The following is an 18,882-nucleotide window of genomic DNA, read 5'->3' as shown; positions in this document are numbered from 1 at the left end:
AAACTAAGAATCCCACTGTATAAAAATAAAAGCACAATCAAAAAACAAACACCAGAAGAAGTCTATATGATACATTTTCTACAAAATTCAACCATTAATTGGTTACACAGAAAACGTTTAGACGAGGAACTAAAACATGTACCAGAAAAACCGAATATTAATGAAGAGCGGAAGAAATATTAAGAATAATATAAGTACCTGCTGGTGAAGCTTTAGGGAAAAGGATAAAATATAAAAAACAAAAAGAGACTCCCAATCTGGAACCAAGAAAGGAACTAGCCGATATCAGGCCTACCGGAAATATTTACAATAAGGCTATTTGAATACCAGCGACACACAGCAGTGGTCAAAAAAGAGACAAGAAAACTAAAATGTCAGAGCTATGGATATTTTCTGGCAATCGGAGAAATGGGGATGATGTACGTGGGAACGAAACTAAAACCTATTGGATGCTGAAAAGATGAAAGAGAGACAATTCAAATTAACCCCACATCAGAAAATGAGTGTTTGGATTATTTCCAAAATAAATCTATGGACAGGTGATGAGGAGAAGTGAAAACTGCAATTAGTGACGAGCATGTTGATCTTATATCCGTGGAAGAACTAAAGCTAATATTAAAAATATCTAAACATCTAAAAACAGAAAATTCGTAGCGGAAGACAAGATCGATGAGGAATTATTTAAATATACTTCGGAATCATTACTCACAAGACTAATGAGTTGCGTAAATACTTGTTGGAAATACAGCAACATACCATAAGATTGACAAACAGCATTTGTTATGCCATTATTTAAAAATGGGAATCGCAGAAAATGTGATTATGATCCAGGTATTCGTTTTCTGAACCCTGGTTACAAGATATATGCAAAACAAATAACAAAAAGCCTGAAGGTATTTTCAGCAACGTGTCTTACTGAAGAACAGAACAGGTATTGTATGGGAAGTGTTTAGGCAGTGTTTTCCCAGTCAGCCAAATTACTGAAAACCATTCCAAATACAATCACCCCATATATAAAAACTTTATTGACTATGAGGAAGCGTTTGACAGAGTTAATGGATTGAAATTATGGGAAGTTTTAGAAAAGAATGGTGTATCCCAACATCTAGTAAATATAATTCAAAGTACACCGAAGAATCAAAGAAAATGGTACACCAGCCTAATATCATGTAGGGCCCCCACAAGCACGTGGAATTGCCACGGGATGACGTGGTATAGACTCGACTAATGTCTGAAGTAATACTGGAGGGCCAATGGCCTTGCTGCAGTGGTAACACCGGTTCCCATTAGATCACCTAAGTTAAGCACTGTCGGGCTGGGCTAGTACTTGGATGGGTGACCATCCAGTCTGCCAAGTGCTGTTGGCAAGTGGGGTACACTCAGCCCTAGTGAGGCAAACTGAGGAGCTACTTGATTGAGAAGTAGTGGCTCCAGTCTCGTAAACTGTCATACGGCCGGGAGAGTGATGTGCTGACCACATACCCCTCCATATCCGCATCCAGTGATGCCTGTGGGGTGAGGATGACATGGCGGTCGGTCGGTACCGTTGGGCCTCCCAAGGCCTGTTCGGACAGAGTTTAGTTTAATGCTGGAGGGAACTGGCACCATGAATCTTGCAGGGCTGCCCCTAAGTCCATAAGAGTACGAAGAGGTGGAGATCTCTTTAGAACAGCACGTTGCAAGGCGTCTCAGACATGCTCAATGATGTTCATGTCTGGTGAGTTTCTAAGGCATCCAGATTTTACAGACCTTACATGAGCTGGATCCATAACGACAGGGCGATGCAGTATGAGATCCTCATAAAATAATAATTATATTATATCGACAAACGGCAATTGCAGTTAATCTCATGTACGAAAAACTAATGAAACAATAACTAGCAATAAATGGACTGGCATGAACAAACAAGTTAAAGTGAAACGAATTTTGGAGACGAACCGAGCAGGTGGTTAATGATACCGTAAAACTCCCGTTTAGCAAGGGAATGGCGAGCTTCAGCGCAGAAAGGGATAAGGCCAGAACAATACATTATTCCTTTTAACATAAATAAGGCCGGTACCAAGGGTAAGTGGCTGTACGTCATTAACAGGGCTAGGCTGTGACCCAGCAAGAAAAATAAATTTGTTTATTCACCTCCAGCGAGACAGTGATTGGCTGTAGAAATACTTGGCGACGCAGATGCGACATGGTGGAGAAATTCCAATTATATAAAAGCATTTTGAGACCTTAAGGCTCTCTCTCGTATCGTGGCGGACTGCACAAGTGTGTGGAAATAAGCGAGGGAACTGGTAGCTTTGCTTTCTAGGAAGTGAGGACGATACGCTTCACGTATCATGGCGACAAATAGCAAACCAGTAGTTAATTGTTCCTGCTAGCATTTTTGCGGGCAAAGAAATTGTGTGCATTACTCCAACCAATAGCAAGTGTGCAATAGCCATTATTTCGACTAGGGAAGGATTAACGTTCTACGGAATGCAGGAAAAATGCAACTGAGTGAATTCAGTCAAGGCCAGAGTAGGGAATTAGTTTTTCAGATCCAACACGGAGACAACGCCATTGCAGATGCCGCTTGGTAAAGTACCATTGCGCATTAGGCCACAGTACTGGTTGAGTCAAGATTTTGCTCACTCCAACTTGCGTACACGTTGACCATTGAATATCAAAAGCTTGGATACTAACCTACCCTGACATTGAGTACCCTCACATTGACATCTGTCAAGGAGTGAGATAAGGTTGTTCTTTATCACCCACATTATTTAATATATACACAGACAACGTTATAAATATATGGCAGAATATACTAGTGCACCATTGTTAGCTGAATAATGCAGTTATAAATACACACCAGTTGACAAGTTGCAGAGAGCGATTTGGTTCTTGCACAAGGTGGCAAATGATTATAATATGACATTATCTAAAAATGAAACTAAAATAAAGCTGTACTATGGTAAGGAGCATTTAGGGGCAACACTATTAATTACAGATAAGCCGTTAGAACAAACAAATACTTTGAAATACGTGGATGTGAGGTCTCATATATCGCACACAGTGATCAAGAATACGGACTGCAAAAATTACAGCTGTTGGTAGGTACTATAAATCACACCCTCCTCAAAAAGGTTAGAAAAGAGACAGTACTAAAATCTTATAATGTGATGTCAGTGCCTGTTCTAATGTGTGGGTCAGACACTAATCGCCATTCAATCGAGGGGGATTAAGGCTGCAGAGATGAGACTCCTACGACCTCTGACTGGTTACACTCATAGATCGGATAAAAAAATAGTGGAATAAGGAATGAACTGGGTATCAAAAGCATGTTTCAGAAAATACAGGAGAGCTGAAAGAAATGGCACGAACACGTTCAAAGGATGCCAGAAGAATGAATACCTAAAATATTATACAAATGTAGACGGAAGGATGCTTAAACCAAAACTGGATATGATGATGATGATGATGATGAATACAATAGAGTGCCTGGCCAGTGGCCCTACACTCATAGGAAAATTGATTTTTTTCTATAAGATATTTTTAGTGAACAACGTATTAAAACCAAGAGCGGAATAAGAAGAGGATGTCCTCCGATACGGCTGTCTAATAGATAATTTGATAGGCCAGAATAAAAATGCAAGTGGGCCAAGTCATATAAAATACACGCTCTTTCTGACATTTGCTAATGTTATGACAGGAGATAGGGCACAAAATGAAGTACTAAATAGAGACAGGCAAGGAAAGAAGTTTGTGGTTAAGCCTTACTAGAAGAAAATCTGTAGATACTGACAGATGACAATCTAGCTTCGTACAAGTACACACCGTCGGAAGGTATGTAAATGATTAGAGCTGAAATTCTCTGTGACATATAGATAAAGCCACCAGAGTGCGTTAGTGCTATTCTTCTTTAGTGTTGTTACCACGCTGGTAGCATATATAAGGGACGTGAACACTGTCAGATGGTTATTCTTGTTTAATGTTGTCAGCACGCCTCTTAGGGTGTATAAGGGACGTAAACAGTGTCAGATGTTGAGTGACACTGTGAAGGACACGGAGATGCCAAGTACTAGTGGGAGACAGCACCTGACATGAGTTTAAGTGTAGTCTTATTGTGTCTCCATTTGTTCTTCCATTGATGTGGCTATTGTTGATGTTATGAATATTTCTTAAAAATCTTTCATTGAGATTTTTATTGTATTGGCTATTGTTACTGTGGTCAATATTGCTGTAATTTTTTGGCTGCTTCATCTGCATTATTAGTAGGCTATAAATGCCTTGTAATTTTTTCTTCTATTTTCTTTAGTTTATCGACAGTTCTGAAGGGGTATAATTCAGATTTTGGCCGTCAGTGGCGCGAGCGGTGCATTCGCTTACGTTATGGGTACACGGCCTCTCTCGCCGGTATTTCAACTTTCGCTTGTGCATAGTACGGGACTAATAGGTGTGTATGCAACACTGGTAAGTCACAACCTCCACTCAGAGATCACATGGTCTACTCAAACTTGCCTGTAGTTGTATAGACTATATATCCTTTTTTGTTTGTTTCAGTATTTGAAAGACTGCCTATCTAACGTATGCAGATCCATGTCTGGCAGCCGCTCTGAGCGGCCGCGCGGTTTGAGGCGTTTCTGCACGGCCTGCACGGCCACTCCCGCCGGAAGTTCGAGTCCTCTCTCGGGCATGGGTGTGTGTGTGTGTGTGTGTGTTGTTCTTAGGATAAGTTAGTTTAACTGAGTTTAAGTAGTGTGTAAGTCTAGGGTCCGATGACCTACGCAGTTTGGTCCCTTAGGAATTCCCATGCGCCTTTAATCCTGGACCCTCGTAAATTTTGGAATGTGAATTATAGGATGTTGGGTCGTATAATATTTTGATCTTATTTACGATAGTTCCGCTCTTAATTTAGGGAGCTATGTCTTTTTATGAAGATGCTACTCTGTTCAAAAAATGGCTCTGAGCACTATGGGACTTAACATCTGAGGTCATCAATCCCCTAGACTTAGAACTACTTAAACCGAACTAACCTAAGGACATCACACACATCCATGCCCGAGGCAGGATTCGAACCTGCGACCGCAGTGGTCACACGGTTCCAGACTGAAGCGCCTTTAACCGCACGGCCACACCGGCCGGCCTACTCTGTTCAAAAATGGTTCAAATGGCTCTGAGCACTATGGGACTTAACATCTGTGGTCATCAGTCCCCTAGAACTTATAACTACTTAAACCTAACTAATCTAAGGACATCACACATATCCATGTCCGAGGCAGGATTCGGAGACCGTAGCGGTCACGCGGTTCCAGACTGAAGCGCCTAGAACCGCACGGCCACACCGGCCGGCTGCTACTCTGTGAAAGGCTTTCTGTTAGGCCTAGGAATTGAGGGTTTCTCCAGTTTATGCCATGTACCCGGGAGGCACTATTGTAACCTAATTTAACCTCTGTTATTCGACTTTTATGGACTCACATTTGATGTACGTAAATTGGGTTTTTTCTTAAGAATTTTATTATGAGTTCTGCTTAGCTTTCTTAATGCTAACTATTTGGATATACATCATTATTTCTCTATAAACTTGCAGATGCACCCGAACATGGAACATAGGTCCCGAAACCGGGTTGTCCTTTCCTTTTAGGAAATAAAAAATTTCACAAGTGTAACTGATCTTATCATTGATTGACAGTGTTCGTAATATTGCAAGTTTTTAAGACAGAGTGCGTCTCCACGCCAAGAAGAAATTGGCACCCGTTAATAGAACAACAGGCAATGGCCTTGTCGCAGTGGTTACACCGGTTCCCGTGAGATCACCGAAGTTAAGCGCTGTCGGGCATGGTCGGCACTTGGATGGGTGACCATCCAGGCTGCCATGCGCTGTTGCCATTTTTCGGGGTGCACTCAGCCGCGTGGTGCCAATTGAGGATCTACTCGACCGAATAGTAGCGGCTTCGGTCAAGAATACCATCATAACGACCGGGAGAGCTGTGTACTGACCCCACGCCCCTCCTATACGCATCCTCCACGGAGGATGACACGGCGGTCGGATGGTCCCGGTAGGCCATTCGTGTCCTGAAGACAGAGTGCTTTTAATAGAACAACAGCCAATGCGATATCCTCGGGTAATGTGCTTATATTGGGCAGGAGGGCCAGTAACGACAGTTGTGGTTAACTGAGTACGTGGCATTATATCTAAACAAAACGAAATCCGTTAGAAGACTAGTGCTATTACGTCACGTTACAATATTGGGACATAGTTAACAGGCCTGGAGATAAATACAGCTCGAAATCACCTGGTAACTGATTCCCAGCTTGGAAGACGCCAGTTTTTAACTTAGGAAGCCTAATATATATTTCAACAGAAGAGCTTCCCCCAAAAAAATACTTTCTGTTACAGTGAGTTTTACTTTCAAGAAGTATTATAGGATTTTTAGAGCATTTTAGTCTCCGGAAGGGACTTAGCCGGCTAGAAGTTTGGCATGGTTAAGAGCAATCTCAGGTTTCTCCTAACAGAACTTTAATTTATTAAGAGGTTGTATTTCAAGAGGATTATAATTTTAAGATGATCTTCATCTTTGAGATTTTAAGTTTCAAGAGGATTTACGTTTTTATGTTTCCTTATAAACAAGGGAACGTTTGGTGCCGAAAGACTTCAGAGTCAGTAAGAAGTTCTCCTTCCTTTTAATTTTACTCACATCGCTCCCGCACACCCTCGTACTCCGAGCACGCCACTTGGCGGCGTAATGGGAAGTGAGGGAAATGCGTTCGCACTGTGCACCATGTGATCCTGGCAACAAGGGAGTGTGAAGTACAGGAGCGTAAGTTTTGACAGCGGCGCCAGCTAATAGCAGTAACAGCTAACCGATATTGTTAACACCGACAATGTCTGTGCATGTCGATCCGCAGTTCGAGGAATCTTCTACACAGAAAGAGAGGTGCACAAAACGTTTAATGTATCGCAAGATACTGCTTTCACCAAGTTCAATCGACATAGGCACTACATAAGTCATTACGTCGAAGAATGTGGAAACGGGTAATGGGAAGGACCTGAGTGTGTACAATAGGTTTTAAAATTTAAAAGGAAGCTCTTAGAAGAGCAGGAAGAAAAATCAAGTGAGCGTACCGTTCTGATGTGCTGCAAAATTGCACTACCATTAGCAAAGTATTTGCGCCCTTTAACGGATGATGATTTAATAAAAGAATACTTGGTAGTTGTAGGTGAACATTAACGTTCACTTCAGGTGCAACAGTTTCGAGTGGCGTCGTTATATCAAATATGACAATCATACGTCCTGTACAGGTTATGGCACACGATGTTCAGAGCTAGCTGGCAAAATACTTATAAATAGTTCGTTGCGTGTCCGAAAGAACAGACGCCAAATTTGACCCTGGTTATTTATACGACAGTTAATCAAATAAATAATGGTAGCAGCTGCTATTGAACAACGAATTAAATCACTGCGGATGGTTGATAATTTGTGCCGGATCGCTACGAGTAGTGATGATAATATACATGGGCGCTACTTCAGTATTGTATGATAAGTCGGAAATTTGGATCAGTCGCAGACCATGTGCGGATGGCCGAAGCGATCAAGGCGAGAGTTCGCGAGAAACGGAGACATTTGACCCCCGAGTCCCGGTGCGGCACAAAGTTTCAACTTTCCCCAATGATTTAATTCATTTCCCAAGAGCAGCTACTGCCATTATTCCCTTGATTAATTGATATATGAAGCTGCAGGATCAAATGTGGTGTCTGTTCTTTCAGACATGTTCTAAAGAATAGACACCACACACACACACACACACACACACACACACACAGAAACACACATGGTCCTATCAGTGCGATACACACACACGCCCAACTCCTATGGGAATTAGCGATTGCTATGAGTAGTGAGGCTAATGGGCAGGGGCACTAAGTCAGTAATGTGTGGATAAGACGGAAATTTGGGTCGGTCAGGGACCGTGTTCGGATGGCCGAGGCGGTTAGTGCGACTGTTCGCTAGAACCGGGGAAATCTGGGTTCGAGTCCCGGTCCGGCACAATATCTACGTTCCCCAATGATTTAATTCATTTCCCAGTGCCATTATTCCTTTGACGAATTGTCTCTAACAGATGTTGGGTGCTTTGCATGCCACGCTGCCAGTGAACGCGTCCTGATTGCTCTGAAGGGTGAGGTGAGCCATCGTTATTAGCACTTTTGCACCGAGCAGTATGATTTCATTGTAACTTCACATGCTCTACATCCACCGATAGCTTCCATGGACTCGATGCTCTAGCTGCGACAGTTGTCGCTTTCAGTGATTACTGTCATTCTCTTCGTCAACACAGTGTGACGCGCTAGGCCAGCTGTCATTAATAGATGACCTGAACGCGTTGTCATGTAGGAGGTAGGATTGCTATTACACCATGTTAAGGTCGCTGGAGAGTCTTTGCCTAAGTGAACTACTATTCCGCAGAATTTCACAGAATGTTGAGGAAGAGGAACCTCTCCATTCTGAGTCAGAAAATATGACATGCTAGATACGGACTAGATGTTAACGCAAACAAGTGGTTAAAAGAATTTTTTTTGGTCATCAACACTGCTACCTTATTTGAGGGAAATGAGAAACATGAGAACCGGCGTGATAAACATGATAACTAGAGATATACAATGGCAAATAATCAAATCTGTTCACCCCACTCAAGTGCCCGCCGCTGATGCGCCCAGAAAGGTGCATTTTGCTATACTCATCCTTTCTGACAAGCGAATCGACGAAAATGTCATGCTGTCCTGTACAAATGAATGAACTTTTCTGCAACCCCACGTGTACTAGTTTTGATATTATCTTTATACCTTAAGCGTAGGAGTTCCTCACTGGCTCAGCTATCCGAATAAGCACGGGGCACCGACAATGAGCCACAACCTGCAGTGATTCAGATCCAAGTCCTGGTCACTAAAACAGCTTCCTGTCTATTATAAAGGTTCCAAACGCTTCCGTAGCCGACGTCGGCAGCGCACTCCTTTCCAATGACGCTCAGCTCCGAGGGAAGGCCGGCCAGAGTGGCCGAGCGGTTCTAGGCGCTACAGTCTGGAACCGCGTGACCGCTACGGTCGCAGGTTCGAATCCTGCCTCGGGCATGGATGTGTGTGATGTCCTTAGGTTAGTTAGGTTTAAGTAGTTCTATGTTCTAGGGGACTGATGACCTCAGCAGTTAAGTCCCATAGTGCTCAGAGCCATTTCTTCGGAGGGAAGTGGAGTTGAATCCTGTGGATGATATTTGTACTGCCAGCATTTGGATGAAAAGGGGAGGAGGATTCTCTTTTCGTCAGAACAAGCCTCGGAAGGCCCAGCGATACTGACCGATCGCCATGCCACCATCAGACTATAGGGGTACTGGTTGTGGACATGGAGGGTCATGTGGTCAGCACACCGTTCTCCCAGCCGTTGTCAGTATGCGAGACTGGAGTCCTTAATTTGACACACAAGGACTGAGTGCACGCCACTTGCGAACAGTGCTCGCCAGACCAGACGATCGTCCATCCAAGTGCCAAGCCCGACAGTGCTTAACTTCGGTGATCTGACGGGAACCGGTGTGACCACTGCGGCTAGGCAGTTGACGAGGGGAGGAGAGGTGGCGGCGTAAAGTTGCTGGTCACCAATCTTTGGGGCAATATCCTGGATTAAATTCCAAACACCTCCGAGAATGAAATGAGTGCGTGAAAGTCTACTGATGGTGATCCGTCAGTCGGACGGAAACGTAAAACGCGGCAGCCTCGTTGGTGCTATTCCAGAGGCACCCTTCCCAGTCATCATCCCACAAGACTAACATGACACTACACTACATACACGTGCATTACACTTAAACATACGCTTTAAAATATATACATATGACGCATCTCTCACATATTCGTGAAGAAAGGGGCCAATGAGCTGGGAAGACGAACAGCCTACCGACAGGCGGCTGAACCTCCCCTCCCCTTTACCTCCCATCCCCCTCGATCTCTTGTGGAATATCACAGTCAACAGTGCCATACGACATTTTCATTTCTTTTTCTTTTTTTTTTTTTTTTCTTTTGGATGTTCATATCGGTGCAATGACACATGCATTGCGGTCTCAAATCCTACTCTTCACCATTTGCGTAACATACTAATACGATAACTGAGAGAAACACTTCAAAATACATTCCTGTAAAACCAGATGAGACACAAAAATTGTGGGCTACCCAATCCGCATACATCAGTATCAACAAGTATCTCTGTTACTTAACAGTTCAAATTGCAGGTATCCATTGAGAGGTACTGGAAATATAAGAGAAAAAAATCTACATCCAAAGAGTTGTTACCTTTGAAGAAGACCGAAGTGGAACAAAGAAAATAATACCGTTTTTCTTCCTGCTGTTGTTGTTGTGGTCTTCAGTCCTGAGACTGGTTTGATGCTGCTCTCCATTCTACTCTATCCTGTGCAATCTTCTTCATCTCCCAGTACCTACTGCAACCCACATTCTTCTGAGTCTGCTTGGTGTATTCATCTCTTGGTCTTCCTCTACGATTTTTACCCTCCACGCTGCCCTCCAATACTAAATTGGTGATCCCTTGAGGCCTCAGAACATATCCTACCAACCGATCCCTTCTTCTAGTTAAGTTGTGCCACAAGCTCCTCTTCTCCCCAGTCCTGTTCAATACCTCCTCATTAGTTATGTGATCTACCCATCTAATCTTCAGCATTCTTCTGTAGCACCACATTTCGAAAGTTTCTATTCTCTTGTTGTCTAAACTATTTATCGTCCATGTTTCACTTCCATAAATGGCTACACTCCATACAAATACTTTCAGAAACGACTTCCTTACACTTAAATCTATACTCGATGTTAACAAATTTCTCTTCTTCAGAAAGGCTTTCCTTGCCTTTGCCAGTCTACATTTTATATCCTCTCTACTTCGATCATCATCAGTTATTTTGCTCCCCAAATAGCGAAACTCCTTTACTACTTTAAGTGTCTCATTTCCTAATCTAATTCCCTCAGCATCACCCGACTTAATTAGATTACATTCCATTATCCTTGTTTTGCTTTTGTTGATGTTCATCTTATATCCTCCTTTCAAGACACTGTCCATTCCATTCAACTGCTCTTCCAAGTCCTTTGCTGTCTCTGACAGAATTACAATGTCATCGGCGAACCTCAAAGTTTTTATTTCTACTCCATGAATTTTAATACCTTCTCCGAATTTTTCTTTTGTTTCCCCTTGCTCAATATACAGATTGTATAACATCGGGGAGAGGCTACAACCCTGTCTCACTCCTTTCCCAACCACTGCTTCTCTTTCATGCCCCTCGACTCTTATAACTGCCAGCTGGTTTCTGTACAAATTGTAAATAGCCTTTCGTTGCCTTTATTTTACCCCTGACACCTTCAGAATTTGAAAGAGAGTATTCCAGTCAACACTGTCAAAAGCTTTCTCTAGGTCTACAAATGCTAGTAACGTAGGTTTGCCTTTCCTTAATCTAGCTTCTAAGATAAGTCGTAGGGCCAGTATTGCCTCAAGTGTTCCAATATTTATACGGAATCCAAACTGATTTTCCCCGAGGTCGGCTTCTACCAGTTTTTCCATTCGTCTGTAAAGAATTCGCGTTAGTATTTTGCAGCAGTGACTTATGAAACTGATAGTTCGGTAATTTTCACATCTGTCAACACCCGCTTTCTTTGGGATTGGAATTATCGTATTCTTCTTGAGGTCTGAGGGTATTTCACCTGTCTCATACATCTTGCTCACCAGATGGTAGAGTTTTGTCAGGACTGGCTCTCCCAAGGCCGTCAGTAGTTCTAATGGGATGTTGTCTACTCCCGGGGCCTTGTTTCGACTTAGGTCTTTCAGTGCTCTGTCAAACTCTTCACGCAGTGTCGTATCTCCCATTTCATCTTCATCTACATCCTCTTCCATTTTCATAAAATTGTCCTCAAGTATATCGCCCTTGTATAGACCCTCTATATACTCCTTCCACCTTTCTGCTTTCCCTTCTTTGCTTAGAACTGGGTTTCCATCTGAGCTCTTGATATTCATACGTGTGGTTCTCTTTTCTCCAAAGGTCTCTTTAATTTTCCTGTAGGCCGTATCTATCTTAGCCCTAGTGAGATAAGCCTCTACATCTTTACATTTGTCCTCTAGCCATCCCTGCTTAGCCATTTTGCACTTCCTGTCGATCTCATTTTTTAGACGTTTGTATTCCGTTTTGTCTGCTTCATTTACTGCACTTTTATATTTTCTCCTTTCATCAATTAAATTCAATATTTCTTCTGATACCCAAGGATTTCTACTAGCCCTCGTCTTTTTACCCACTTCATCCTCTGCTGCCTTCACTACTTCATCCCTCAGAGCTACCCATTCTTCTTCTACTGTATTTATTTCCCCCATTCCTGTCAATTGTTCCCTTATGCTCTCCCTGAAACTCTGTACAACCTCTGGTTTAGTCAGTTTATCCAGGTCCCATCTCCTTAAATTCCCACCTTTTTGCAGTTTCTTGAGTTTTAATCTACAGTTCATAACCAATAGATTGTGGTCAGAGTCCACCTCTGCCCCTGGAAATGTCTTACAATTTAAAACCTGGTTCCTAAATCTTTGTCTTACAATCATGTAATCTATCTGAAACCTGTCAGTATCTCCAGGCTTCTTCTTTGTATACAACCTTCTTTTATGATTCTTGAACCAAGTGTTAGCTATGATTAAGTTGTGCTCTGTGCAAAATTCTACCAGGTGGCTTCCTCTTTCATTTCTTAGCCTCAATCCATATTCACCTACTATGTTTCCTTCTCTCCCTTTTCCTTCTACCGAATTCCAGTCACCCATGACTATTAAATTTTCGTCTCCCTTCACTATCTGAATAATTTCTATTAATTCATCATACATTTCTTCAATTTCTTCGTCATCAGCAGAGATAGTTGGCATATAAACTTGTACTACTGTAGTAGGCGTGGGCTTCGTGTCCATCTTGGCCACAATAATGCGTTCACTGTGCTGTTTGTAGTAGCTTACCCGCACTCCTATTTTGTTATTCATTATTAAACCTACTCCTGCATTACCACTATTTTTGTACTTATAACCCTGTATTCACCTGATCAAAGGTCTTGTTCCTCCTGCCAGCAAACATCACTAATTCCTACTATATCTAACTTTAACCTATACATTTCCCTTTTTAAATTTTCTAAGCTACCTGCGCGACTAAGGGCTCTGACATTCCACGCTCCGATCCGTAGAACGCCAGTTTTCTTTCTCCTGATAACGACGTCCTCTTGAGTAGTCCCCGCCCGGAGATCCGAATGGGGGACTATTTTACCTCCGGAATGTTTTACCCAAGAGGACGCCATCATCATTTAACCATACAGTAAAGCTGCATGCCTCGGGAAAATTAACGACTGTAGTTTCTCCTTGCTTTCAGCCGTTCGCAGTACCAGCACAGCAAGGTCGTTTTGGTTAGTGTTACAAGGCCAGATCAGTCAATCATCCAGACTGTTGCCCCTGCAACTACTGTAAAGGCTGCCGCCCCTCTTCAGGAACCACACGTTTGTCTGGCCTCTCAACAGATACCCCTCCGCTGTGGTTGCACCTACGGTACGGCTCTCTCTATCGCTGAGGCACGCAAGCCTCCCCACCAACGGCAAGGTCCATGGTTCATGGGTGGGGGGGTGGGGGGATTTTTCTTCCTATCAGTTCGGAATTTCTCCACATATTTCTTTTTGGTAGTTCATTCTTGATTGCGGAAGAGATTGAGTGTGTTAATGAGAGAAAGAGAGAGAGAGAAAAAAAAAATGTTCTGTAGAGATTCGAATAGGTTTTTAACCACTGTTTACTATACGACGCGGCATATTTTCCAGGTTACTCACATGTTCATGCCTATTTTCTGGTGCAAATTGTTGTCCATTTAACTGGAATTGTGGCCCTCAATTGACTTACGCAGGTAAAATAAAATCAATGACACCGCCCAGCGAAATTGTAGTGTTGTTTTAATTTTTGGCTTTCCTAAGCGATGTTCTTTACTTTTGATGCATACCTATCTGATTTTGTGATTTTTGTTTCATTTTTCTTAGTGTGTTCGCCTGCTCTGTGCCTCAGTGTAAATAAATTTCAAAACTAATGAAAGAATAGATGAAGTTTGGAAAAAGACTTGAAAATCAGTTTTAAAAAGGCTAACATAATACACCGCCTGGCAAAAAAAGTTCGTTACTTAGAACCGATGTCGGATGCCAATGTGACGTCGATGGTGTGTACGTAAATGGTTACAGAGTTGCTATTCTTTGAAACAGGTAGGACGGCCACCATAGTGCATTAATGTTTGCCGGCCGGAGTGGCCGAGCCGTTCTAGGCGCTACAGTCTGGAACCGCGCGACCGCTATGGTCGCAGTTTCGAATCCTGCCTCGGGCATGGATGTGTGTGATGTCCTTAGGTCAGTTAGGTTTAAGTAGTTGTAAGTTCTAGGGGACTGATGACCTCAGAAGTTAAGTCCCCTAGTGCTCAGAGCCATTTGAATCATTTGCATTAGCGTTTCTAGTGTTTGTTGTTGTTACGAGGCCTGGTAAGTTACATATCAGACATTAAGAGTGTCAGGTGTTGTATGAACGCTGTGAAGGACAAGATACTTCTCGTAATCATGTGGCACCTGACAGGTTCGAAAGCCCCTCCGTGTGGCCATTTGGCCGACTCGTCGAACCGTACAAATCCAGATTTGAGAGGCATTCAGATTCTACAGTGGGTCGATGGTCGACTGCATGGGAACATAAGGACAGACGTAATCGTCGTCACCGTTCTTGTCGACCACGTCTGACCACCGAACCGGTGATTCGCCCGAATTGTGCAAGAAGCACATCGTAACCCCCCTTTCATCTGCGCCTGCCATCTGAAATCAGGTAATGAACTCCGCGCAACCATCTGTGTCATTTGTACCATTGGTTGGAAACTAGCAACAGCCGGACCAGGGAATTACCGTCCCATGCGTAGGGCTGCCGTTAGCATCACAGCACAAACAGCTGCCTTTGGAGTTGTGCCGTGATAGGGGAGCATGGATTGCTGATCAATGGCGACGCGTTCTTATCAGTGATGAAACGTGGTTCTGCACCATCCGGGATCACCGTCGGCATTGAGCGGCGACCGGGTGAGAGGCCCATTCCTCCGGTGTTTTGGAGCAGTATAGCAGTGTTAATCCTGGCATTATGGTGTTGGGAGCTGTCGGTTATGACTTCAGGTCACGACTGGTTGTGATTGAGGGAACTCTGACTACACGGACATCTCGCGTCCACACGTATTTTGTCTCATGTTTCGTGATGTCATTTTTCAACAGGCGCTTGGGTCTACGAACTGTCTGCGTGACGCAGAGGTACTGCCGTGGTCTCAAGATCCCCAGATGTGTCGCCGACAGGACATGTTTGGGACTAACTTAAATTCCCTTCCAGTTCCAGCAGCCAGGATATCAAGGACTAGTTACAACAGTCGTGGGCCAGTTTCCCTCAGCAGAGGATACAACGGCTTTGACATCTTTCCCAACCGGATCAGTGAACGCATCCAAGGCAGAGAGGGTGTAACTCATAGTGACAAATGCGCTCAAACTGCGAAGTCCTTTGAATATTTGACTAAATTTTGTCGTTACTGCAATAACATCTCATATCCCCTCAACCAGCGAAGTATCACTTCGTTTCCTTCTAACCTTCTGGGTGCTCACCTGTGTATATAATGACACCAAAGAAAGATTACAAATTAACAATTAATTTGTATAACCGACTTACGAGTTTCTGTATGTAGAACAACTGAAAACAACGACTGCGTGACACAGAATACATAATAAACAGAAGTGCAAGGATGGCCTGAAGTGCTTTCTAAAGGTAATCTAAATAGAGCTTCCGAATTGTAAGAATCTGTTAGTGGCAGTTTTTGTGTTTTGAGCTGAAGTAGTGGAACGTGGTCTTTGAATACAAAACCATTTCAAAATGAGAGTTCTGGTCGTCTAGTGGTGCTATAGTGGTGGGGGTACATATACTGTATGACTTGGAGAAATAGAAAAATGAACTAATGGATTGGGAGATAGATTCGAGTGGAAAACGCAATTACACGAAACAGTGCAAATGAAATTGAGGAAACAGGACATGTTGACAGGAAAATGGATAGCTTAGGACTTGAAGAAGCTCTTCGCTGGTTTCCAAGAGTTAAGAACAGAATCGAAGGTCACTTAAGATAAGAAAAAAGAGCGAAATGGATGCTTTTCGCCGAAGCCCACGTTACCTTAATCCGTTAACGACTGTCGAATGAAAGTAGCAAAGCCGGAAGACAGAACCGATTCGCAGTGTGACTTGCAAGGGATTGATGAACGATGAAGGCTGTTGCAATTGACCCCGAACGTGAACAAATTTAACATATTGCGCATGCATATGAAACGAAATCCACTACTGCACGACTACATTATTGATGACAAACTCCTGGAAACTGTATCCAGTGTAAAATGTCTAGTCGTAACTATGCAGAGCGACCTTAAGTTGAATGATCACATAAAACAAATAGTAGGAAAAACAGATGCCAGACTAAAATTCATAGGAAGAATCTTAAGGACGTGTAACTCATCCACGAAGGAAGTAAATTACCGATTCTTGAGTACCGTTAATCAAAATGGGATCCCTACCAGATAGGATTGATAGAGGAGATGAGAATATCCAACAAAGACCGGCGCGTTTCGTCACGAGATCGCTTAGTCGGCACGAGAGCGTTACAGAGATGCTCAACAAACTCCGTGGCACACGTTAGAAAGAGGGGTTGTGCATTACGGGGACATATACTACTGAAATTTCGAGAGAAAATTTCTCCCGCATAAGCTCTCAAAATGGCCATGACGAGAAAATTCGAGATATTAGAGGTAATACAGAGGCTTACCGACAGTTCATTCTTTCCAGACGCCATTCGCGAGTGGAACAGAGACGGACGGATCAGGTAATGGTACTAGAAGTACCCTCTGCTACGCACCGTTAGGTGGCTTGCGGAGTATGATATAGATGCAGACAAGGGGTTTTGTTATAATTTTTATGAATAGATGGTCCAAAAATTTTACTTAGAAAACTAGTAAGCAAAGGAAAGAAAGGAATTTCAGTAAATAAAACTAATGGCGTGCGTAGCAGATTATAATGATACTAAGTACCTTTGGCTGTTTCATGAGGTATTGTGGGAAGAAACACGTGGTCCATTTTATCCAGTTAGAATTTAAATATTGTGTTTTAATTCGGAAATTTATTGCTAGACCGCCATATCGTCACACGTAGACTGGGATCAATCATATAGGGAGATAATGTAGGTTGTGGATTGTTTAGGTCTTTGATGTGTTCCCTATTTACCAGCTATCAGGGAGCTTACCACGAAAAGCAGAGCTACGGGTTTAAGGTCTTATCTGTCATATGGTTTTAGACATTGTAAAGGAGCAAAAGACCTAACAGACAATGCCACGGAATATGAACATTCTGCCTGAGAAAAGTCCTGATAGATGTAAACTGTATGCCGATTGGGACTAGGATGGCACCCTTGCCTTTCGTGGGCTATGTTCTTACCAGCTTAGCTATCCAGGCACAACTTACGATCAGCTTTTACAGTTTCAATACTGCCAGTACATGTCCCCCTACTTTGCAAACTTCTTAGAAACTTTCCTGCATATCTTGCCAGACCAGTATTTCCGGAAGAAAGGGTGTCAGGAGAATTGGCTTAGCCACATCTGATGTCCAGCATTGCGTTCCGGTCGGCAACACAGGTTTAATCTTTCAGGGAGTTTCAGGAGTTTAACACTCCGCTTTGGTGTGGAAGATTCTTTCTGGATTTTTTTGTTTGTATCGACGGAAGCGTAGTCAAAATACGAGAAATCAATTACTTACAAGCAAGTGTGTTAACTACGAGACACCAACGAAGAAGGGTCACGAGTCACTCCACTGAAGTGCAGCAGACGCCGAGAAGTTCAGCTGGGTGCTGCACAGCTCGTGAAAATCAACAGGGATTCGATTCTCCCATCACTGATTACTTCTCTCACATTAAGTTTAACTTGTAACGATGCTGCTCCAGATGTCTGATACTAACGCTGCTGTACGATACAAACAAATTAAACGTTGACGCCCGTAAAATCCACGTAGGGTTTTGACTAATGTAGCTACACTCACTTTAATACTCTCCTTTACTGACTACGCCATATGGCACATGATATAGAATTACGTACATACTAACGGCATTAAAATAGTAACCTTGTGCACACGATGTGTACTGACCTGATCTCAGCTCGACGCCTTTCTGCGAGAAAAAATTAATGCATATCACTGCAGAGAAGTTATCAAATAGTTTCTTATCACTGCTTGACTTTGATGAAACATTGAAACACAAGGTAGGTATCTAATCGTCATCGTATAAACTCCACTGATAGCTGTTGAAAGTCTGATAAGCCACATTCTACCAATCTAGTCCAGTAGAAGGTCGAACACGTAAAGGCATCGACGACTACACAAGGTCATAGAATTTCTGGGTTACAGGAAAATCGCAACATCGTGATAAGATTGTCAAAAAACAATGAAAATTATACTTCCTGTGACTTTCACTGACACGTTCTGGATGAAGTCGATTTTTCCATTTTTGGCGAATTTCTACTGTCAAGAAATTGTCCAAAACAAAGCACTTTGTGACGACAAATTATTTGAGTTTATCCATTTCAATGGGATTCATACAAACGAAAGTACTCCACTGAACAAACTGACACCTGATTTACGTTGTTATGCGACACATACTAACATAAGCTAATTTTCGTTGCTATCATCGCGATGCCTATGCCACGCTGAGTGCTTTCAACGTTGTCCCTGTACAGTACCGTTACATGGAAAGCACAGGTCTGTCATTACAAAGGTGCTACCTATTAGTGGAAGG

The 18,882-nt window shown here is 42.8% G+C and overlaps 2 pseudogenes; both read left to right on the top strand.

The window, feature by feature from the left end:
• Nucleotides 1–1,249: 1,249 nt before the first annotated feature.
• LOC126482611 (5S ribosomal RNA) lies at nucleotides 1,250–1,367 on the top strand (annotated as a pseudogene).
• A 4,377-nt stretch (nucleotides 1,368–5,744) lies between these two features.
• On the top strand, nucleotides 5,745–5,862 carry LOC126482795 (5S ribosomal RNA; annotated as a pseudogene).
• Nucleotides 5,863–18,882: the final 13,020 nt, after the last annotated feature.

This window comes from Schistocerca serialis, chromosome 5 (genome assembly GCF_023864345.2).
Source record: "Schistocerca serialis cubense isolate TAMUIC-IGC-003099 chromosome 5, iqSchSeri2.2, whole genome shotgun sequence".
Lineage (NCBI taxonomy): Eukaryota > Metazoa > Arthropoda > Insecta > Orthoptera > Acrididae > Schistocerca > Schistocerca serialis.
The sequence above is the reverse complement of the archived record's forward strand: the minus strand, read 5'-3'. Positions and strand labels throughout refer to the sequence as shown.